Consider the following 25141-nt stretch of genomic DNA (forward strand, 5'->3'; position numbering starts at 1 on the left):
CGCACTCGACATGCGAATCGTACCCCAGAAGGATTCCGGGACGTACTGAGGAATTTGAAGAGGGACACCCTCCTCGGGTTTCCTCTGGTTCGGGGGGGAGGTATTGCCCTTGCCGTAGTAAACCGGAAGGAGGCTACCACCACCATCTTGGACCCTGGCCACAAGACCTCGACGGATGATTATGAGGCCATCCACGCAATCATGGCCAAGTTCTGTCAAGTGAAAAGACTACGCCGCATCACTGGATGGGATGTGCAGTGTTACCAGCATAACCGGGAAGGCCTCACCCGATGGCAATCTGAACGCATCATCGGTCAACAGCTGCTCCGGCTCCTCCAGCAGCGAACTCCGCCGGTAGACAGCTTGGTAGAGGCTGCCTCCAGGGAGTTAGAGAATAGAATAGAAAAATAGAAAATATATTTATTGATACAAGAAAAAACATAACATGACATTCAATCAATAATAATTTGATGATTACACAAATATATATATTATGACATGACCTGTTGGTCATCTGCCAAGTTGAGCTATTTTATTGATTTAAAATTTACATGCAAGTATTTGAAATTGAATTTTATCCAATTTGAAAAATTCTAAATTTTAAAAAATTTTGGAATCAATCAACCAAAGAGATCATGGCAACAAAAGTATTACATATGAGATTACATTATACTACATATGCAGGAGTAAAAAAAGAAAAGCAGTGAAACCATCAAGTATTTTATTCCTGTATTAGCATTTTTCTGTAAGCCCAAGCATTCCTCACAAAACCTATCAGCGCCCTCCAATCACTACCATTCAAAAACCCTACCACCTGATCCTCTGATAGCTCTCTATCGCCTAAATGTGCTCCTCTTATCTCTGCTAGTACTGGACACCTTCCGATCAAATGCATTGTATCCTCCCTTTCCCTCCTATTGCATAACGTACATATGGTCTGAATTCCCTCTCTTCCCACACTACTATTCAAGTACCATAGACCTCCCCTTGATCTGAATATGGTTGACTTCCCATTGCGGGTGAGATTGGCTCCTATATAATTATTGTGTTCGGTGATTGGGTTCAAACGTGAATAGACAGTATAATTTACAGATTGCCTTGCTCTTTCTCTCCATTTCTCTCTACATTCGTTTTTTATACATTCGTTAATATTATTCAAACTTTGCCTTAGTACATCCCGCATTCCTTCCTCCCATCTTGGCAATTCAATGTTATATTTTTCAGCCTGCTCTTTCCACACTTTATACCATCCTACTTTCTGTTCAAACATTTTCTGAGCAAGTTTTCGTGGCAGCCTGTTTGGTCGCAAAGAAAGGGTTCTTATAATATAGCTGTAATGCATCTCAAACAAATAATGGTGTAAATTAACTTATTGACTTCCAAATAGATGATATAATTGGGTGTTGATTGCGGTAACGAAAATAATTTCTTGATAAAGGCTCTGTGTAACCGTTCTATTTCTTCAAATTGCTTATATCCCCACACCTGACCACCATAGCTCACAAGAGCTCTTACCACCGCATCAAACATTACCCACTTACTCTCGATGTTTATTTCATTTTGGGCCACAAAACTATTCCACACATTATTCAATGCAAACTTTGCCACTGACACTCTCTCTCTGACATGCTCACTGAACGCCAACTGAGGAGTGAATGTTACGCCTAGATATTTGTACTTGTTTACAACTCCGATCCGCTCTTCTCCCCAGTACCACCTCTCATGATGGGCCAGTCTCCCTCCCCTTCTCATCACCATTATCTTAGTTTTGTCGGTATTGATTGTAAGTCCCCACGTCTCACAGTAATGTTTCAAACATATTATCATTTTTTGTAATGCTTTCGGTGTGGATGCAATCAGAATCAAATCATCGGCATACATAAGTCCTTTAATATTCAACTCGTCCACCCATATCCCTTCTTCCATATTATCAAAAATATCATTAATAAACAGGGTGAATAAAATCAGGGACAACAAGCAGCCTTGTTTTAATCCGTTCTCTGTATAGAATGCATTACTCAGCCCATCCTTCTTATTTTGACTATTTTTACACCAAACAAACGCCCGTGTGTTCTCATATAATTTCTGGACAATTCTCACAAATTTGCTAGACAACCCAATCTGAAACAACTTATAAATTAAAGCATTACGATCTACTTTATCAAATGCGGCCTTGAAGTCAACATACAAACAATAAACTCTATCTTTCCTTCTCCTCAGTTTCAAATTGATGATGCTGTATAAACTGAATATATTATCCACTGTACTGTATCCTTTTCTAAATCCCGCCTGTTCCTCATTTATTACTTCATTTTTCTCTACCCATTCGTTTAATCTATTCAGAAAAATTCCTGCGAAAATTTTTGCAAATGCATTGATGAATTGTATGCCTCTGTAATTAGCAACTTCATTCAAATCACCTTTTTTATGAATTGGGAAGATAACCGCTTCCGAAAAATTGTCAGGCACCAATCCTGTATCATAAATATAATTATAAAAATTGAGCAGCAAATTTAAGAATTGATCTGGAGCTGATTTGAAAAATTCTGCCGGTATGCTGTCAGTGCCTGGAGCTTTATTACATTTTGCCTTTTTCAATACCAAATTCAGTTCTTCTTTCGTTATTTTTGCATCTAGTTTTTCGTCCTCTATGAACGGTATGGCATATGCTATTTTATCTGCGTCAACTTCAACGGAAAGTAAGTTTTTAAAATGTTTGACCCAGCTTCCAATATCTATCTGGCCTGTACACTTGAAGGATGTTCTTTTAAACTTTTTCACCAAGTCCCAAAACTGTTTCGAGTCGCGCACATTTTCTAAGCATTTTCTAATATTATCATAATACTCGGCTTTTTTAGTTTTACACAACTGAATGTACTTCTTGTTTTCCTCTGCATAGATTTGTCTAGCTTGCTGACTGTTCACCCTCCTAAAAAGTCTAAGACAGGCAAAACTTCTTTTTCTCGCTTTATCACATTCCCAATCAAACCATATCTGTTTCGCATGTTTATTTTCTCTCTTAGAAATTCTTGCATTGTTACCCACTGCTTCATAAACGATATTGATAATCTTTTCTGCGGCTTGACTACTATCGGGTGACAAGATAACATCACAGCTGCTCCACGATAACTTATTACGGTACTCTGTTGCATCTACTTTTGACCAAATCAGCTTGGGCAATAGCGTTAAATTATCACATATTGAATTCGAAATGTCTCCTTTCAATCGAACTACTATTGGCATATGGTCAGAAAAACTTTCAGTCAGGACTTCAAAACTATTTACAGCTGCTAGTGTACTCATCGTCACACAACATAAATCGATAACTGAGCATCCAACACTTGTAACATAGGTAAATTCTCCCTTATCATCTGTTGCTGTCCTCCCGTTTAACACACACATATTAAATTCCTCACACATATTGAGTATTCTACGCCCATTCCTATTCAAATTTTCATCTTTAGAATTTCGTTCAACATTTATCACCCAATCTCTCTGCATAATTTCATCCGGTATTATTTGACATTTCCCTATGCGTCCATTAAAATCTCCTAACAATATTAAATTCTCACCCATCTCTCTGCCTTCTAAGAATCTATTCAGTTTGATAAAGTCAGCACTCCAGCTTTCTCCTGGCATTAGATAAACTGACATAATATGAATTTCTCCATATCTATCACATTTAAGAGTTATTACTGGCCACTCTTCTAAGTAAGTGAATTTACAAACTTTCCTCCTATTATAGACAGACCTATAAGCCATCATTATTCCTCCCTTTGCCCTACCAAATCCTGACGTTCTAGTTGCTGGCACCCAAAATATATTATATCCTGGAAAATAGCCCTCTAAACGATTAAAATCTTTCTCCTCGACAAACGTTTCGCATAGAATAAAAATATCATAATTCTTTAAGAAATCAAGAAAATAATTTGAACTCACCTTTCCTCTAAGACCCGCTACATTACAAGCCAACACACTTAATTCATTTATTCCTTTTACCTGGCAGACGACCTTATCCTATTCATTAGACTGTTTATTTGAGCGTTCATTAGATTGTTCATCCTTCTTCGAAACATTATTAATTATTTCAGTAAAGTCCATCTTCAGAATCCGATTCAATCTCTCCAGCCCATCCTCGTTTCCACACCGTAGACCATCCTCTGCCTCCCACGTGAAGATATGTCCCTCAACAATCAGCTGTTCCCCCTTCACAACAGAACTCCGCACGCCACTCATCTTCAATATTTCTTTTTTGAGTGTAAATAGTCTATTACGCCGTATTCTTGTCGCAAGCGAATAGTCTTTATGCACTACATATCCAGTTCCTTTCAGTTTTCCTGTATTCCCCAGAACTACATCAATGTCGCGATCCACCGGGATATGAGCAATTATTGGCGCATTGTCTCTTTTTTTGCCCAAGATGTGAGCACGATTGACACTCACTTGTATATTACACTTCAGTACATTTGTACAAAATTCCTTTAGTATCTCACCACAGTCCTCATTACTTTTGAATTTTAGTCCTCTGAAGATTAAATTATTACGTCATGATCAATCTTCGTATCTGTCCAATCGATGCATAATTTTGATATTTTCCATTTTCAGACATTGTACTTCCTCCTTCAGCAATTTGTTTTCTTCGGTGATGTTGGATAGTAAGTTTGTTATTCCTAACACATCGTTCTTTGTAGCCAATTCACTAAATTTTTCATCGAATAACGTTTTAATGGTTAATTCTATATTTTGTATTAAATCGTAATTTTTTGAATCACACCCTTTCTTTGCGGCACGTGAGCTCTCAGGCGAGGAACCCATAGTACGATCCCGTTTCTCACCTCGCTGTTGCCTTGTAATGAATTCATCCATACGAGCAGTGGTATCTCGACACTTCTTATAAGTTCACACACACGAAACACACGAAAACTCAAAATTCACGAATTATGAAATGAATTATTAGTTTGACTTGTTCTAATTTTTTTTTCCACTAGCCGGCACAGCTTATCGTCTTAGATACGGGAGCACCGATAAATACGTCTGTCTCGCTCGACTGTCCTAGCTCAACTCCGCCTCCAGGGAGTTGTTCGAAGAGTTTCCTGCTCTGCGGACGAGCCGCGACTACAACATAGTAGTCACGGTGACACAGCCCGCTCCCCAACCTCTTTCCAGTCCGGTTGAGGCCGGGACTCAAGTGCCATCGACCTCCGCCATCGCTGACACTCCTATGGAAATCCCAGAGGTCCCCACGGAGGATGAAGACGCCTTGCTCGAAGGAGGAGGTGGGGGCTTCTCGATCTCGCCGGCCTACGGAACCCCTGAGGAAGCCGTCCGACCCGCGACCCCTCCTTTCGCCGCAACAAGGTCCGCGACCCCGACTCCCCCTACTCCATGTTGGATACAAGAGAGGGGACTCACTGAGGCTTGAAGAGCAGCCTCCACAGAACCTCGTGAGCATCCAGAAGGTACCAGCTGCTTTCCTGTCACCAGCAGCCAGCCGTAGACACCTCCCTGTCTTGCCGCTTCCGCCCGCCATCATGAATCAGAGGTCCTCGAACTTTCCTCCGAGGACGAAGAGGAAGACACCTCGTTGCCGCCGGCAGTTCGCATGTCCGCCGCCGACTGCGGACGAGGCCTGGCCCTCATCACTATTGGAGATCGACCTACAGTGAGGAAGGTCACACACCAATCCTTCCGCCCCGGAAAGTGCCCTCGCGCCAGGCGCCCGAGGATCCGAGTGTGCCTCCCTGACGGGCGACGGGCTTGGGTCAAGCTGTAAGTGAGTAACCACAGTGGTTAGGCAGTGCGAGAGCACGGCCATGCAGGGCGAAAGCCCGGCACATGCAGTGCGCAAGCACGGCGAAGCTAGGCAGTGCGAGAGCACGGCCATGCAGGGCGCAAGCCCGGCACATGCAGTGCGCGAGCACGGCGAAGCTAGGCAGTGCGAGAGCACGGCCATGCAGGGCACAAGCCCGGCACATGCAGTGCGCAAGCACGGCGAAGCTAGGCAGTGCAATAGCACGGCCATGCAGGGCGAAAGCCCGGCACATGCAGTGCGCAAGCACGGCGAAGCTAGGCAGTGCAAGAGCACGGCCATGCAGGGCAAAAGCCCGGCATATGCAGTGCGCAAGCACGGCGCCCCGGGCAGTGCGAAAGCACGGCATCCTTTTTGCAGTGCGAAAGCACTGCGTCCTTATTTTTGCAGTGCAACAGCACGGCGTCTCATTGCAGTGCGGAAGCACGGCGTTCCCTTGCAATGCCACTCAGGTTCTCAGAACCGGTCTGAGGTGTGGTTCACCTCGTTTTCTTTTTGTATTTTGTGTTACCCTCCCCTCCTGGCAGTGCGAGAGCACTGCGACTCTCATCTGCAGTGCGGAAGCACGGCGTCCTCGGCAGTGTGGAAACACGGCAACTCTGCAGTGCAGGAGCACATCGTCCTTTTTGAGATGCGAAAGCATGGCGTTTCCTGGCAGTGCGGAAGCACGGCGCCCCGGGCAGTGCGAAAGCACCGTGTCCTTATTTTTGCAGTGCGACAGCACGGCGTCTCATTGCAGTGCGGAAGTACGGCGTTCCCATGCAATGCTACTCAGGTTCTCAGAACCGGTCTGAGGTGTGGTTCACCTCGTTTTCTTCTTGTATTTTGTGTTACCCTCCCCTCCTGGCAGTGCGAGAGCACCGCGACTCTCATCTGCAGTGCGGAAGCACGGCGTTCCCTTGCAATGCTACTCAGGTTCTCAGAACCGGTCTGAGGTGTTGTTCACCTCGTTTCTTTTTGTATTTTGTGTCACCCTCCCCCCCTGGCAGTGCGAGAGCACCGCGACTCTCATCTGCAGTGCGGAAGCACGGCGTCCTCAGCAGTGTGGAAACACGGCAATTCTGCAGTGCGGGAGCACGGCGTCCTTTTTGCGATGCGAAAGCATGGCGTTTCCTGGCAGTGTGGAAGCACGGCGCCCCTGGCAGTGCGTAAGCATGGCATTCTTTTTGCAGTGCAAAAGCACCGCGTCCTTATTTTTGCAAAGCGACAGCACAGTGTCTCATTGCAGTGCGGAAGCACGGCGTTCCCTTGCAATGCTACTCAGGTTCTCAGAACCGGTCTGAGGTGTTGTTCACCTCGTTTCTTTTTGTATTTTGTGTCACCCTCCACCCCTGGCAGTGCGAGAGCACCGCGACTCTCATCTGCAGTGCAGAAGCACGGCGTCCTCGGCAGTGTGGAAACATGGCAACTCTGCAGTGCGGGAGCACGGCGTCCTTTTTGCGATGCAAAAGCATGGCGTTTCCTGGCAGTGCGGAAGCATGGCGCCCCAGGCAGTGCGAAAGCACGGCATCCTTTTTGCAGTGCGATAGCTCCGCGTCCTTCTTTTTGCAGTGCGACAGCACGGCGTTTCCTTGCAGTGCGAAAGCACGGCGCTTCTTGCAGTGCAAAAGCACAGCGTTTCTCTTTGCAGTGCGAAAGCACGGCGTTCCCTGGCAGTGCGAAAGCACTGTGACTCTCATCTGCAGTGCGGAAGCACGGCGTCCTTGGTAGTGTGGAAACACGGCACGGCACGGTGATTCTGCAGTGCGAAAGCATGGCGTCCTTTTTGCAGTGCGACAGCATGGCGTTTCCTTGCAGTGTGGAAGCACGGCGTCCCGGCAGTGCGGAAGCACGGCATCCTTTTTGCAGTGCGAAAGCACCACGTCCTTTTTTTTTTTTGCAGTGCGAAAGCTCGGCGCTTCTTTTGCAGTGCGATAGCACAGCGTTTTTTTTTTGCAGTGCGAAAGCACGGCGTCCCACATCGCAGTGCGAAAGCACGGCGTCCCCCATTGCAGTGCGGAAGCACGGCGGTCTCTTGCAGTGTGCAAACACGGCGTCCTTCATTGCAGTGCGGAAGCATGGCGGTCTCTTGCAGTGTGCAAACACGGCGTCCCTCATTGCAGTGCGGAAGCACGGCGGTCTCTTGCAGTGTGCAAACACAGCGTCTCAATGCAGTGCGAAAGCATGGCGCAGATCTTCAAGATCTTCTCTGAAGCTGGGCCTAGGATCTGGCCAGATAGCTTGCTCATTTCTTCGGATGGTGCCGATGCACCACCACCGGTTGGCAAGGAGTCAACCTGGCGCCCAGTTTGTGTTCGGTCTATGATGACCGGCGGAGAGGCGGCAGAATGTACTCAGGCATTGGGACATTCTGTCTGCCGTTTACCCCTTCCATCCTCACCCCCCCCTCTCCCTCCCCCTCTCTTTTCCCCCCCCCTTCCCTTAGTAGGAACAGTGTGTCACGATGTATATTGTAACTAGAGAAAGGAATTGAGTTTAGGGCTCATTTATTTGACGCTCGGCTATCTTTGATAGAATCTAAGGGGTCAACGTTCAAGCCAGCCACTGGCCTACCGCTCAGCGGTGCTGCGCATCCTCTCTCCCCTCCCTCTCGGTCACTGAGGGAGGCTCGACAAAGGCTAGCAGGAGGCAGTCGAGTTCGGAGAGCCAGGACAAGCGGTCGAGTGAGGTGAGAAGGAAGCAGCATGCAGCTAGCAACATCACAGTACATCTTGTACTAAAGTGAACTCCGAGTTCTTCAGCGACCGGGAGTTGTGTTTGAGGCTGAAGACGATTAGCCTCAATCACGGTGAACTCCATTGCTCAACATCCGTTTGGGCGAGTGCTGATCGACATTTAACCCGTTTAGATGACGGGCTACCAGTTTCGACCAACAGTGACACGTCAGGTTTTGGTCGAAACCTGACTCCCCATTGGTAGACCAGCAGTGGAACATCGAGGCGCAAGAGGACCTCAAGGAAGGTGTGGAAGAACCTTTCCCACAACTCCGCGACTGATCCGGACCCCAGGAGGACAGCTGGTGCCCGTGAAGTAGGACTTAGGAAAGTCCAGAGCGCGGGCCGCCGCAGCGCACTAATTCAGTGCGGGATCGAAGGAGGACCTCAACCAAGGCCAGAGAAGGCCTTTGCGGGAACTCCGCGACTGATCCGGACCCCAGGAGGACAGCTGGTGCCCGCGAAGTAGGACTTAGGAAAGTCCAGAGCGCGGGCCGCCGCAGCGCACTAATTCAGTGCGGGATCGGAGGAGGACCTCAACCAAGGCCAGGGAAGGCCTTTGCGGGAACTCCGCGACTGATCCGGACCCCAGGAGGACAGCTGGTGCCCGGCAAGTAGGACTTAGGAAAGTCCAGAGCGCGGGCCGCCGCAGCGCACTAATTTAGTGCGGGAACAAAGGAGGACCTCAATCATGGCCAGGGAAGGCCTTTGTGGGAACTCCGCGACTGATCCGGACCCCAGGAGGACAGCTGGTGCCCGGCAAGTAGGACTTAGGAAAGTCCAGAGCGAGGGCCGCCGCAGCGCACTAATTCAGTGCGGGATCGAAGGAGGACTTCAACCAAGGCCAGGGAAGGCCTCTGCGGGAACTCCGCGACTGATCCAGACCCCAGGAGGACAGCTGGTGCCTGACAAGTAGGACTTAGGAAAGTCCAGAGCGCGGGCTGCCGCAGCGCACTAATTCAGTGCGGGATCGAAGGAGGACCTCAACCAAGGCCAGGGAAGGCCTTTGCGGGGACTCCGCGACCGATCCGGACCCCAGGAGGACAGCTGGTGTCCGACAAGTAGGACTTAGGAAAGTCCAGAGCGAGGGCCGCCGCAGCGCACTAATTCAGTGCGGGATCGAAGGAGGACTTCAACCAAGGCCAGAGAAGGCCTCTGTGGGAACTCCGCAACTGATCCGGACCCCAGGAGGACAGCTGGTGCCCGACAAATAGGACTTGGGAAAGTCCAGAGCGCAAGCCGCCGCAGCGCACTAATTCTGTGCGGGATCGAAAGAGGACCTCAATTAAGGCCAGGGAAGGCCTTTGCGGGAATTCCGCGACCGATCCGGACCCCGGGAAGACACCCAGTGCCCAAGGACTAAGACTTAGTCCCGACACGAAGCCCTTTCTCACGACTAACACTGCAAGATTCCTATACCCTTCATTCCGCGACCAACCCTGTTTGGCAGTGCGAAAGCACGGCCCCTCTCTCCTAAAAGAGGGAAACATTTCTCCAAAACACTCAAAACCCTGTTTCAACCCCCAACTCGAACGAGGGTGGTTGACGGACACCCCACCAAGACTCCCGTCCCCTGCCGCGGCCCTCCCCAGTCGCCGACTGAGTTTAGCCGGCCCAGAGCGACACTGGGAACTCTGATAGAGAAAAGTGTGGGCAAAAATCTACTCAGAGGATAAGTACCATATATATATATATATATTTTTTTTTTAATAAATTACAAGAATTATAGGGGAAGCTCATACCTGGGCCTATAAAGATTTTAATGAGACTGTATCCTATTAAAAAACCACGACCTAATTTTTATAATTATATCAAATATTTCATGCTCTACCAACTGATGCCAAGCAGGAGGCTAATCGTTATTTCAATATAAAAAATAACGTGACACACGTTGGAGCATTGAACCAATCTTGCGAATTGCACAAGTTTTGGGGAGAAACGCCTCTTGATCCAACGTCGGCAATGTTGGAATCAGTACCAATGTGATTCCAATCTGAAATATTAGTCAACTCTAATATTCTCACAACACGATTTGCAACAAACAATTGCAACTTGTAAGGAGGTATATGCAACCAAGATAGAACAATAGTTGAATCACTGAACAGAAACGTAGATTGAAGATTGATTTTTTCCAGTGAAGGAAGGACTGAAACATACAATCGCGAAAGCAACAACGCAGCTTGAAGCTCTAATCGAGGAGTAGACAGAGTTTTCAACAACACAACTTTAGTTTTAGCTTTCAACAGGAAGCATTTCACAGTAGATTCTGAGAACACAACTCTCAAGAAGATACAAGCACAGATTCCTTTCTGCGATGCGTCGGAAAACCCAAGTATTTGACAAGAAGAAGCATCACCATAAACGCATCGAGGAATTGAAATTGAACTTAGAGCAGGAAGCTCTCTCATCAGCTCGTTCCAGCATTCGTTGTATTCAACAGGAATCGGCATATCCCAATCGATGTCCAACTTCCACAGCTCTTGTAAAAAACATTTCATTTTGAATATTACTGGAGCTATAAAACCGAGAGGGTCATACAGACGCGCGATAACGGACAGAACAGTGCGCTTAGAGTTTTTCTTTTGAAACTCTGGAATGGAGACTTTAATATGAAAACAATCAGTAGTTGGGTTCCACATTACGCCAAGAACTTTCACATTTGAATTAGGCTCATTACTGATATGAAGTGGTACTTGAGTGTTTTCAGAATGAATCAAATCCAAGAACTCAGGAGAATTACTGCTCCATTTATTCAACTTGATATGAGCACAGTTTAGAAGATTACAAAGTTGTGATTTTATTTCACAGATTTCTTCCAACGAATTAGCACCTGTGAGAGAATCGTCGTGATATATATCATCACGAATAGCTGCTGCTGCCAACGGAAATTTATCTCCTTCATCTTTCGCCAGTTGAATGAGAGCACGTTGAGCAAAAAAACCAGACGGTTTCAAACCATATGTGATTGTTTTGAGCTCATAAACGACAATATCATCGGAAGGATCTTTACGAAACAATGTGTGAAGGAAGGAACGATCTTCTTCATCAACGAGGATAGCACAATACAATTTCATGACATCACACGTGAATATGAATGAGTGAAGTCTGAATCTAGTTAACACATCACATATGTCATTTAACAATTTTGGACCTGAATGAAGAACTTGATTCAATGAAATGTGACTCTTTTTAGCAGACCCATCAAATACAACATGAACCTTTGTTGTAGGTGATGACGGATTGAATACACAAAAATAAGGAATAAAATATTTACCTGGTTTTTTAGCAACTTCCATATGATCCAAAAGAAGATACTCTTCCATAAATGATGCGCAATCAGATTTCAAATGAGCATCACGCAGCATACGACGCTCCAATGACAGAAAACGATTTAAAGCAACATCATGAGATTCATGAAACTTGAGTTGATTAGTGTCAACTTTGAAAGGGAGACGAACAACATATCTTCCTTCAGTATCACGCGTGTGAGTTTCAGCAAAATGTTTCTCACAAAACTCATCATCGGGACTAGGAAATTTATGATTAGGAATTTCTTCACTTTCCCAAAACTTATGAACCAAATTATTCAACGAGTTCTCAGAGGTTGGACACGTCATTAATGCAGTCAATGACTGATTAAGAAGACCGGAATGATTTGGAAATTCACCCAAAATAATGTCACCAAACACAGTAGGAATCATGCAAAACGAACACTCTTCACTAGATGAGACTTGACTATGATGACGTAATATTTTGTTGAATAACTGGCATCCCAATAGAAGATCAACGGAACGTTGTTCATAGAACACAGGATCAGCAAGGTTGAATTTTTTCAACTCATTTTGCACTTTTGAACTGAGATAAATAGGGGGCAATGAACCAACTATTTTATCAATCACATAAGCCTCAGCTTCTAAACGAGGGTGATTTGAGCCCTTAGGTTTCAACAAACATTTCACAACACCAGAAGAATTCCCTACACTCGAGGAATTCAAACCAGAGAAATTTTGATGACAATCATGAACAGATAAACCAAGTTTCATAACAAGATCTTTTGTGATGAAATTGGCAGTACTACCAGAATCAATCATTAAACAAACACCAATAAACGAACCAGATGAATTTTTAATAACTGCTTGAGCAGTACCTAGAACAACACTCGTTTTAGGAATTAAACTAACAATTGATGACTTATCAATAACATTATCTGTTCTGAACAAAGCTCATGCTAGAGCTACTAGAGGACTGTAATTTACTATTCAATTTATCAAATACTAACAAGGAGCAAATTTAATCTACAATTTGAGCCAGGTTATTGGTACAGTTAAACTCTGCATTAATGAACAATAAAAAGAGCAAAAACTCACCAGATTTAATCCAATTTTGTCTACTTGCCCTTCGAAGCCTTTAGTAGGTGTTTTGGTCAGATTCGAGGTGGGAAGAAATCTGGGAAAAAGATAGGTTTTTGCTTCCAGGCTGTTTTTTCACGTTCAACTTGAAGGCTGGTTCTGTACTATGTTTGAACTAAGCTCAAACTGATTCTTTATAAATTCAAAACTGATGCAAATTAATTCAATTTAACACTATTTATGCTGTTATATTTATAATTCACACACACGACACTTAAACAATCAATTACTAGAAATTTCCGATGGAAATTACATGACAAAATACAAATTTGCTCTTGCACAAGACGACGGGCTGATAAATCAAGAACAACGACTGAACAAGAACGACTGACGAAACTAAAAACTTCCAGAATGCCAAGCAAGCAGGACGGTTTGCGCGTGCGCAAACACAGCTGCTATTCGCAGAACCAGTCTGGCATTTGGCGCTACGATTTGAATGCTCTGGCCAAAACATACCCCCGCCTCTGAAAAACTATTTTTCAGCCAAGTTACAAAACTGAAAAAACCAAGGAAGGGAAAAATCCAGACATGACAAAAAGAACAAAACACCAACACCAAAAAACAACACAAAAGAAAAAATGCAACAATCACCACAACTATTTCATTATCACTAGGTCAAACACGGAAACATCAATTACACTTAAAGACACAAATACGAATAATAGAGCGAGCAGACAGTATCCAGAATTTCTGTCTGATCAAGGACAACAATAGCGAAGGTCTAGCATGACAATTCTTCTTGTGATGATAATCAATCAACATCGATACGAAAGCGTCGGATTTTGGTAGGATCATCTGATGACAAATCTCAAATTCCAGTCCAGCATGAGACAAATGACCGCCGACGCGAATCACGCCTTTATCAATGAATGGAGACAGGCGACAAAGGCGCATAGAACAATCTTCTCCCTTCTCCAATTGCACAAATTCAGATGAAAAATGTATCTTCTGCACCACTTTACATAGATACCTCTCAGCAACATCGAAATCTGATTCCTCTGATTGGGGTAAGATTCGTAAGAATTTGAGAACAAGAATTACAATTCTCAAAAGACGACCATAATCCGAACAACGACCAATCAATGAATATACTGCATTGCTGTTACAATCAGGAGATTTTGTGACTGTCAACACTGACGGTTTTTTCGCCTCCGGTGGATCCACGATCTCTTCCATTTGAGTTCGGATGGGCCAATCGCATTCGTCCTCTGCTAACCATGATGGACCTGAGAGCCACAATGGAAAGTTCACAAGCTCAACTGGTGATAAACCTCTAGACAAACCATCAGCGGGATTTTCAATTCCGGCAACATGCATCCACTCCTGTATACAAGAATCCTGTATTTTTGCGACGCGATTACCAACAAAAGTTTGCCATTTTGCGGATGGAGCATTAATCCAACACAAGGTGACTGTCGAATCAGAGAGTGCGACAATACGAGACACATGACAACGTTCACTAATAATAGTGACTACTGAATTAATGAGTTCTGCCAACAAGAGTGCCGCACACAACTCCAAACGAGGTATTGAAACAACTTTAGATGGTGCTACCTTGGACTTGGAACACAATAATACAACTCTTGACTCCTCGCTCTCCTTCTGCGACTTCACATAGATAACTGCACCATAACCCGACAATGATGCGTCACAAAAACCAATCAAACTGATGTGAGAATCCTGAAACAAACCAACGTGACGTGGAACAGCAAATTTTAATAATAGAGGCAACTCTTTTTGACAATTCTCCCAAAGAGTGCATATAGACTCAGGCGGCTTCTCGTCCCAATCCACTCCTAATTTCCACAGTTTCTGGACAAGACACTTGAGAAATAATGTAAACGGTGACAAGAGACCAAGTGGATCATAGATACGAGCCATCACTGACAGAATAGAACGCTTAGTAGCAACGACCTCACCACACTTGACGGAAAACTGAAACAGATCAGTACTAGGTTGCCAATTCAATCCCAAGATAGCCAAGGAGTTGTCTGCTTCGAAATCCTTGTACGAAAACGATTTCTCTTCCTCCGAGAATTTCTCCAGCATTGATGGTGAATTTGACGTCCACTTTATGAGCGAGAAACCTCCTCCCTCAAACAGCTGCTTGGACTGATGATACAGCTCCGCGGCCTCTGACTCTGTGGCGACAGATGTGACTAAGTCGTCCATGAACATGTCTCTTGGTATTCTCGCCTTGGCTGCTAGAAAATGATCTCCATCCTCCTCTACAAGCTGGTGGACGGTGCGAAGTGCCAAATATGGAGAGCTTGAAACACCAAAAACAACACAATTGAGCTGATAAATTTCGATCGGATCCTCCGGCGAAAATCTCCACAATACACGCTGATAACGACGGCAGGAATCCTCCACTAATATCTGTCGATACATTGTCGGCAGTTAGTGCGATTGGGAACAAACGAAAATTGACTAACAAAACAAAAATGTCAGTCTGCAATTTGGGACCAGCATGAAGAACCTGGTTCAATGACAAACCCGATGATGTTCTGGAACCAGCATCAAATACAATTCGGATGGGCGTGGTAGTGCTGCTTGCTTTCACGATGGCGTGATGCGGTATGTAGTAACCACCTTGGTCTGTCTGATCTGCTACAAACGACATGTGACCCTGACGTAGGTAATCAATCAATATTTCATGATATGAAATACGAGTATTGCTGTCATGCTCTAGTCGTCTCTCCAAACTCAGCAGTCGGCGTTCGGCGACAGCATACGAATCTCCCAAGCTGCTGGGCGGCTCCGCAAATGACAAGGCAACAACAAAACGACCAGAATTCACACGATGTAGAGACTTCCGAAAATTCACCTCACACTCCAACTCGTCCGGTTTCAGTTGACAGCTTGGTGCAGGGCACGATTCCAACTCCCAAAAACATTCCACAAAACTATCCAATGATGGACTACTAACGAATGGACTACAGATGGCTGTAAAACAATTCGACACATTCTTTGTTGAAGTGAGAATCGGCGCTCTCCCCATCAGAATGTGACCAAAGACACTATTAACAGTCATCAATTCGTGCGATTCACCTGTACTAGGACTCCCACGTAGCAAGTGAGGAACTAACTCTGCACCAATGATGCCATCTATTCTACTAGGAAGGTAGAATTTGTCGTCAGCCAGTGTGAGATTTTCAAGATGATGAAGTTTGGATCTGTCAATTTCACAAGAAGGCAACTTGTCGATGATTTTATCTACCACTGTGGCATCCATCGAAAACTTGACAGTAGGATCCAACTTCGACTGAATCGACACACAAGTACGACCTCGAACTTCACTAGTACCACCACCGAATCCACGAACAACGGTTTTCATGGGCTGGAATGGTAGTCTCAAACGCCGACACAATTTGGCTGTAACAAAATGACACTGACTCCCGGTGTCAATCAAGAAACGAACATCACAAAGCTGACCATTACAATCTCGAATATGTGCAGTGACGGTCGACAACACAACGGTCGAATTTTCTACATCATTGGATGTAGAACAACAACTAATAGGTGATGTGCCACCTGCCTTGGAGTTCGACGAGGACACAACACCTTCATTGGAACTTGATCTGGAAAAGTGCAATAAAGAATGATGAGATTCTCGACATTGAGCACACTGAGTTTTACTACGACAATTTTTACTCAAATGATCCACATCAAGACAACGAAAACAACAAAACTTTCCTTTAATCAAACAATAACGATCCCAAGGAGTCATTTTCAAGAAACTAGCACAATCTACTAACCGATGACCCGGTTTTGAGCACTTCAGACAATTGGGATTTTTACTAGATGCATCGTTAGATGAATCATTGGATTGAACCACAAACACCTTTGATTTATTATCCTTTTTGTGCCTCATATTAAACGATTCAGTCTGTTTCTCATCAGAAGGAAGAGTCTTAATTTGCTTTTCAATGAATTTGACATAATCGGCATAAGTTGGCATAGCCTTGTCACGTACAGCCGATTCAAAATTTCTACGAGAACTTGGATCCAGCAATCTCAAGCCATGATAGAGGAATATCGAGTCTGACAAATCAGTGAGTCGCAATCTCTTCACTGCACTGATGGAACTGCAAAACCCATCCAAAATCGCAACACAACCTGCCTTTGATTCTGATTTTATTGGACGAAATTCAAAAATTTGTTTGAAATAGGCATCGACTTGCACTCGTGGATCGTTATAGCGGGTCAATAATGCCTGCCAAATTATAAGATAATTATTAGCCAATGGTGGCAAATGACGACAAATATTTGCTGCTTGTCCAGTAAGTCTACTTACAAGATATTGGACCTTCTGCTGATCGTTCAAACTCTTGTTGTCATGTACTAATGCCTTAAATAATTCATAAAACACCGACCATTGAGTCTGGTTCCCATCAAATTTTGGAAGGTCGATTTTGGGCAGTACTGACTCGGACACGACCGGCTGTGCACTAGCTGCTGGAGCTGCCGAAGATTGAGCAATAGCATCAGTGGCCTCTTTCTGTTTGATAATGTTAGCCGCTACTTCAATATACTGAAACAGATCTAGATGTGAGTCGTTGAATGCTACAACATGGTCTTTATTCAACTCAAGTTCCAACTCATTAACCACTAATTCTGTCTTTTCATAATCCGAAATGGTCTGAGACACCCGAGGATACAACACTAAAAATTGCTCAGCAACTTTTGGATCAGAGACATTTTTAGACAGGTCATAAATTTTTTGCAATCTGGCATACAATTGTTCCAGTTTAGCGCGATGAACCCTGATTTGTTTCTGTAATTTTTCCTCCATCCTGAACTCATACACAAAACAATTCAGCCCCGACAATACAAAACAACAGACAAAAAACAAGAATGAGTTCAAAACTAAAAGGAAGGAAGAATCACGACTAGTAAGTTATCAAAGTTAAACTTTGATTATCAATTCACAAGACAAGTTACTGCTGAAGACAAAACTATATGATTAGATAATGTTCTTCCAAAAACTCACAAACAAACGATAACTTGTTGAATTGAACAAACAAAATCATGCAGGTGATTAACCTTCACTAACATGTACAATACAAAATGGACAATACAAAATCCAACAAACAAATTCCTGAGAAAAGAGCACAATGAGCCTAGTTTCAGGAAAATTACAATTTTAACTGAAATAAATTTAATTTCAGACAAATACAAATTGACAAGAAACCTTGCTCTTGAACAAGGCTACAACAAACTCAAGTTGAGCATAGATCAGACCATTCTCAACATGCCAACACTGGACAACTACAAGACTGCTTAAATCTAATGTGTGTGAATTAATCAACAAATTACAAATTTAAATTCATCACGGTTCGGAGGCCCAGAAATGTTCTGAACAAAGCTCATGCTAGAGCTACTAGAGGACTGTAATTTACTATTCAATTTATCAAATACTAACAAGGAGCAAAATTTAATCTTCAATTTGAGCCAGGTTATTGGTACAGTTAAACTCTGCATTAATGAACAATAAAAAGAGCAAAAACTCACCAGATTTAATCCAATTTTGTCTACTTGCCCTTCGAAGCCTTTAGTAGGTGTTTTGGTCAGATTTGAGGTGGGAAGAAATCTGGGAAAAAGATAGGTTTTTGCTTCCAGGCTGTTTTTTCACGTTCAACTTGCAGGCTGGTTCTGTACTATGTTTGAACTAAGCTCAAACTGATTCTTTATAAATTCAAAACTGATGCAAATTAATTCAATTTAACACTATTCATGCTGTTATATTTATAATTCACACACACGACACTTAAACAATCAATTACTAGAAATTTCCGATGGAAATTACATGACAAAATACAAATTTGCTCTTGCACAAGACGACGGGCTGATAAATCAAGAACAACGACTGAACAAGAACGACTGACGAAACTAAAAACTTCCAGAATGCCAAGCAAGCAGGACGGTTTGCGCGTGCGCAAACACAGCTGCTATTCGCAGAACCAGTCTGGCATTTGGCGCTACGATTTGAATGCTCTGGCCGAAACATTATCAGTGATACCACAATGCTTAGAAGAATTTGAATTCTCAACAACATTCATAGTGCTGTCAGTTTGAGTGATCGAATCAACGGATTTCGATTTCAAAGCAACTTTAGAGATGTTATCAGTAGACTTCTGATAACGAACAGGAGAATTCGAACGGCTATTATCACTACTACGAGTATAATGAAGTGATTTATTATGCATACGGCCACAATAACACAACGATTTAGACTTGCATTGGTTTACAGCGTGAAATTTGGAGAAACAATTGAAACAGACTCTCAATGATTTAATAAATTCATTCCTAGCTTTTGGATCTCTTTTCAAGAAAGCAGGACATTTGAATAACGAATGATTCGTTGAGTTGCAAAATGAGCATTTTGTTTTAGCACTATCATTCAATTCACAAGTAACTGAGCTGCTTATATTTCAAACGCTGTTATTAGCCTGAGTAGATAAGACAACCTTTTTCTGAAAAGACTTATTTTTCGGCTTTTTGATAGATTTTTGTTCATTAACAGACGGCACATCAGATGCAGATAATTGATAAGATCTAACTCTCTTATTCACGAAATCAATCAACTGTTGACAAGAAGGAAAGCTCTTATCAGCTTCCTTGAGCTCAAATGATTCACGTGATATTTTGTCTAATTGACGAATAGCTAATGAGTACAAAATATAATCAGGAACTTTCAACGATTTCAGAGTGGTAATACTATCACCTACTTTAACAAGAAAATCTTGAAGCGATTGTAACGAAGGTTTAAATGGGATTGAACTAGTTTTCAAAATCTCATTTACGTAGTAGTTAGCTAGCACCCTATCACTTTCATAACGCTTGCATAGAGTTTTCCATGCCAAATCAAAATCACTACTTATCTGAAAAGACTTCACTACTCTGGCTGCTTCGCCTTTCAACAAATTATGCAAAATATGGGATTTATGAACAGGAGAATAATATTTATCATCCACAATCAATGATGAAAAGATATTTTTGAATCTAGGCCAGTCTGAAATATCAGAGCCATCAAACGGTTTTATTTCAGTTGGAGGTAATATCATGTTCAAACGGGGAGAATGAGAGGTTGAAGGTGAAGGTTCACTTTTCTCCTTCGGCTTCTCATTTTTCATTTGATTCAATTTATCACGAGCATTTATTATTGCACAGGATAAATTATCAATAACGGTAAGTGATTGATATTCAGGTTCTTTAGTAGGTTCAACTTGAATAGATAATTCATTGATTTCATCTAAGAGTGCAGAATATTCTTTCACAGTATTTTCAATAGATATACTTCTTATCAAAAATTGAGATTGAATTTTAGGATCATTGATGTCCTTTAACAAGTCATAGGCTTGTTGAACACGGCTAAACAAAGTTTCTTTCTTCTTCAAAGGAATAGTAAGCAAGGCTTGTGGGCTTGCCATTGTAACTAAGTAACTGATTAGATAAACAAGAAGATTTGTAAAGGAGCTTTGTAACTGGATTTAACATGGATATCAGTGCATGTATCAACAAGTAACTCTACTATTAACGAATTGAAATTTAAATTGAAAAATAAATCTATTGGAAATAGAACATATCCCAGGCCTGGTTGGACCATGTGGTAATCCCGTCCTGTCTCCAAACCTATGGATTGGGGTACAGTTAAGATTTAATTAACGAAAACGTCGACAACCCCAAAAGTAAGTCTTCAATTTGCACTAACCTTGGATCCGGCTCGGAGGACCATGTGGTAATCCCGTCCTGTCCCCAAACCTATGGATTGGGGTACAGTTAAGATTTAATTCACGAAAACGTCGACAACCCCAAAAGTAAGTCTTTAATTTGCACTAACCTTGGATCCGGCTCGGAGGACCATGTGGTAATCCCGTCCTGTCCCCAAACCTATGGATTGGAGTACAGTTAAGATTTAATTCACGAAAACGTCAACAATCCCAAAAGTAAGTCTTTAATTTGCACTAACCTTGGAACTGGCGAGGAAGTGGACTGTATCTCGTGTGTAGAAGTTACTGCTGACGATATCCTGTCTTTATGCGTAGGCCTATATGATATTGTAGGCTACATAAATCGAAACGAGACGAGGTAATAATTGCGTTCAGCTAGAACGCCATGGAATGAAACGAAACGATGATGCTGACTTCTCGAGCACTATTCTTGAAGTGCTGGTTAGAAAGATAAACAGGGAGGATGAAGGAGGGGTGAGGGAGAGAGGTTTTCTTGCCTCTTTGGGAGAGGGGGAAGGGGAGGAAAGCACAAACTAATCAGCCCACAATCAAGGCTGCCGATTGTCCGCGAATCCACCAATAGAGTTATGATCTTTAAGCAGATCCAAATGACAGCTAAATGTTTCAATTGTGGATTGAGGAACTGATTGTTCATCCATGGACACAGCATCCTGATAGACTATTGATTCATCACCTTGAGACGGCATCGTGGAAAATGAATTTGATGAAACACATTAATGGAATAAGAGTAAAAAGGATTTCTGACTTGCGTGCTACTGCCCTTGGAGCCATGTTCGACCCTCCTCACGGTTGTAAATTGCACAGAAGGCACGACCCAAATTTCCGTGAACAGAGTCCAAATGGCTTCCTCACAATATGTGTTATATTAGAGGTAGGTGCAGCAATTCTGAAAAAACAAGAAATTACAATTGTTATTATGGTGTATATAAGCAGTATTGGCTACTTCAAAAGACAAAACAAGAACTGGCACTACACATAAGCCTACCAGTTAGGTACATTAACCTAACCTTTACTGTCATACCACAGAACAAAAAGCAGACAAAAGGCTTCTGGCCGAGGAGGACCAAATCTATGTTGGGACTCTGCAGTGAATAATGGGAATTAAATGAATTAACATAGGTTGAAGGGCCTATGCTCATCCAAGGAGGACCAAATCTATGTGGTCTTTGAGGAATAAAACTTGAGTTGTAAATACAAGTTTCTTGCTCTGGTGTGCAGCAGTTTGTAAGAACAAATAAATAAGATGTTTCCAAAAACAACTGTGTGTTATCTTATTTATCGTTTTCTCAAGAAGTCACACATCGAATAAGATAGATGATTTACTATTGAAAAGATTCAGACAATGAACCAAGACAATAAACGGCTGTTACCCAAATACGGACCAATGGCTGAATAAAAATGATATATATGAGAAAAGGTAAAAAAATATTACCGACTGATGCAGTACGGTTAATGTAAGTTACAATAGTATGCAGCTGACTGGTTGAATGCGGTACTGCTGATAGAAATAATGAAATTGGTATATGGAAGAAATACTACAGATTCAAGTAGAAAATGTCACACTATAATCGAGGATTTCTAGAACAAAGGTAAGGGACCTTAAACAGTAAAGCCTAGTAAGTAACTTAAAGCATCACTAGCAATATCTGACATTGAAATACACTGTTGCAGGAGCAACAAAACAAGAAAGCTGAATACACAGTCAGTCAATTGAATTAGTGAATTCAAAATTGAAAGTGAATTATTTTACATTGAGCAACAACAAGGCTCAGTTTCAAATTTGTCAATGGATTAGAAAATGAAAAACAAATCAATTGAATAACTGCTTATCAGTTACAGAAATTCAGAGTATATTGAGTACTTGAAACAAAAATGATTACAATAAAAATTAGGTCAGTAGCTGTAAATTGGAACGAATACTGTATTGATAAAAATTATAGTTGAATTTATGATTCAGAACATGTAAAAGGATAAGTTGATGTTATCAAATCAATAATAAACAATTGAGATTTAGTATTGTTTTAGGTTATGATTTTAGATTTTATATTTAGAAATTGTTCATGGGAATCTAACCTTACTTTTCTGAATAGGGTTGGTTTAGATTATTGAAGTTTAGATTCAATCAATTTATTGTGGTATGATGCAAAGAAGAATTTAAGGAAAATATCAACTAACAGTTGATCAGATTACTTATCTTACAAATGCTGTAGGAATGAAAATTTTGCCCATGCAAAATTTGGTTGGAACTCAGGAGAGTTGGCAAAATGTTTATGGTCGGAAGGAACCCTTCAAAATGGACGTCGTAGACAGCGAAATAATCACATCAGAGATTGATAATGGAGAATTTGATGTCATCAAGTAGGTTGTCGAAATCGCACAAATCCAGGAATCAGTCAAGAACGGAGATGATTGTATGAACTGATATGGAATGTCAATTTGACGGAAGTAGTACAGTCTTCAGGATGTGTAAAACAGTTCAAGATGCAGAAAACTAATTTGTGGTTCAATAATCACTGATTGAGAATTTGTGATATATAGATTGAATGCAGTTTACAAGTTGTAGCCCTGATTCACAATTGGAGGCTTGCAGAGAAGCGAAAATAAATCAGTCTGTGGACCCCAATAGAATTGGATGTAGAATAGAAAATCTCAAAGGAGCAGATTTTCTCAGGAAGAAAGAGATGCAGTGGAAAAGTTTGTAAGAACAGGAACTTTTTCCAGTTGTGGCTGGACCACTAGTAGATTGGATGCTAGACAAAGCACAGTTACAAATTTCACGATGAACACTTGCAACAAGTCCACAAAAGAAAATGAAGGATATTAGCCTACTCACAAATGACTATAGTAAGTTCAGGAACACACATTGTTCATAATGAATTATGTTTGGAATGAAGCAAAGATCGTGTTGGGGATCGAAGATTGATCATGGATAACTGCCATGAAGGATCCGAAATATAGTTGAACAATTCTACTTGAAAACTAGGAACTCATTGAAAACTAGATGATATTTTGTACATAGTAACACAACACACCATTGAGCGGTGTCAAAGGCAATTTACGGAAACATTTTAAAAAGTTGGATGGAAATCTTCTGAAGAGTGACGCCAAGGTAACTGAAATGGATGCCATGTTTGATACCGACAGACCGAAAAGGCGAAAAAGCGGTTGAGCATCCAGAAGAAGCTACACCAGCGCCATCTAGAATCAGAGTATGACCGAAATCGTCCAATAGCAAGGCTGCAAATTCGCGCCAAAGGCTGAATAATTCGATAAAAATGCTAAATTGGAATAATATAATCAAAAACTATCTAGAAAATGACTGATATGAATATTAGACGATTGGAAATACCAAAAATGCATGTAACAAATACTTGGATACAAAATCCATTGAACACCACCCCAGAGAAATACAACATTAAACAGAGCTGCCAATGGCGGCATGCAAAGAGGATGAATTCAAAAACCTACAAGACTACTAAGCAATAAGAAAAGGATATAGCTAACTGACAAACTAAATGTTCAGATTCAACAATATGACAAAACTTTTACATTCAATAAACTCATCATTATTCAAATTGACTTTTTATTTATCTTGCACATTTCTTATAGCCTATATGACAACACAATTCATTAATACTTTCAAATTTTGAAATTTTTATTATTATAACAAAAGAATTTATACATCTGATTAAATTTCAATATTTTCTAAATTGAACCATTCATTATTCATATAATTCATGAATTTGAAGACTGTATAATAGCGACAAACCATTTCAACAATATAAAGAAAATCAATATGGATAATGGGTGGATAAGTTCCTTAAAAAATACAAATAAAGAAAAAGGAAAAATGGGTAAATAAATTCCCTAAGTAATACAAGGAAGAGAAAGATATGAATAATAGATAATAAGTTCCCTAAAACAACATAGACACACAAAAATTGATACACTTCACATAAGTGACACATGATGAAGAAGTATGTCACAAGCACACAATTATTCACACTACAGTAGATAGATTTTAGAAAAGTTAAGTTTCATCAACAATTAAAGATTGGGAAAATAAGCTACAATTTCAACTTCAAATATTATTTCAGAAAAATACAAATTTAAATGACTATGGACAAGATTGGTTAAGATATGCATAATAGAAGAAATTTACTGAATACTACACAAAGACAGGAAAGAATCGAAATTTGAAAAGATTAAGGGCCAAGAAAATAGGCTACAGGAAAGAAAAAAGACACAATTATGGACTCTTACCATACACTGCTTAGCGATTATGCTATTCTGAATCCTGGCATAACACAGGATTCCTAATCATAACATAGTGCCGGGGAATACCCTTTCATCATGTGATTCACTGTCATCATCTTGTAAGTAAGCAGCTTGAAACAACCTTTGAATACTAACACATCAATGGTGTCTTTGTGCTTTGTTTTCTTCAAGAACATG

The sequence above is a fragment of the Nilaparvata lugens genome, chromosome 3 (assembly GCF_014356525.2).
Source record: "Nilaparvata lugens isolate BPH chromosome 3, ASM1435652v1, whole genome shotgun sequence".
Lineage (NCBI taxonomy): Eukaryota > Metazoa > Arthropoda > Insecta > Hemiptera > Delphacidae > Nilaparvata > Nilaparvata lugens.